Source organism: Seriola lalandi, unplaced genomic scaffold (genome assembly GCF_002814215.2).
Source record: "Seriola lalandi dorsalis isolate HSWRI2012SDOR001 ecotype SW California unplaced genomic scaffold, Sedor1 jcf7180002054984, whole genome shotgun sequence".
Taxonomy (NCBI): Eukaryota; Metazoa; Chordata; class Actinopteri; order Carangiformes; family Carangidae; genus Seriola; species Seriola lalandi.
Genome location: NW_019525533.1, coordinates 98064 through 98775, shown reverse-complemented (window position 1 = coordinate 98775; position 712 = coordinate 98064). Strand labels below are relative to the sequence as shown.

The 712-nt window shown below is 39.0% G+C and overlaps 1 protein-coding gene across 1 annotated transcript in view; it reads left to right on the top strand.

Annotated features, from left to right (window-relative positions):
• LOC111647312 (uncharacterized) overlaps window positions 1-712 on the top strand; it is a 72467-nt gene that overhangs the window by 66373 nt on the left and 5382 nt on the right. The gene's annotated exons all lie outside the window — the stretch shown is intronic.

Below are 712 nucleotides of genomic sequence, written 5' to 3'. Positions count from 1 at the left end.
TGAGATTAGAACTGACAACACACAATAAACTGTATGAACATTGTGTTCAGAGTCAATGAAGAGAAATCACCTGGTAGAAACATGAATATTTGTAGTTCTGTTCAGACTGAGGTGGTGGTGAACTGCTGCCTCTTGTGGCTCAAATGAGAATTACACTAAAGAAACACTGAAAACATCCTGACAAAACAACTTTCACTTTTCTTCTGGACACATTTGATCAATTATCAATGACTTTGATTCACATCTTTCTTTCTTTATTCAGATGGAAGAACTCTAGTTTGTCAGAGATCAGCTGTCCTTCTCTGGCCTCAGCTCTGAAGTCCAACCCCTCCCACCTGAGACACCTGGACCTGAGTGACAACGACCTGAAGGATCCAGATGTGAAGCAGCTGTGGTATTTTCTGAAGAGTTCAGACTGTGGACTGGAGACTCTGAGGTCAGACTCCATGTTTTATTTCTGTGCTCAGATTAATCTGATGTTAAAGTTGTGTTGACTCTAACCTGCAGACAGGTTCATATTCATGAGCTAAAATCCTCCTCAGCTTTTTTCTTTTTTATAACTTAAATTTTTATTGAGTTTTCACATGTAAATAGACAAAACAATACAGCAAACAAGTTACAGATTAGAATAGTAACATGAACAAACTGTCTGGAGATGATCCTCTATTCAGTCCACTGTTCCATTCGGCATTTGTTCAGTTGGTGTCACGTC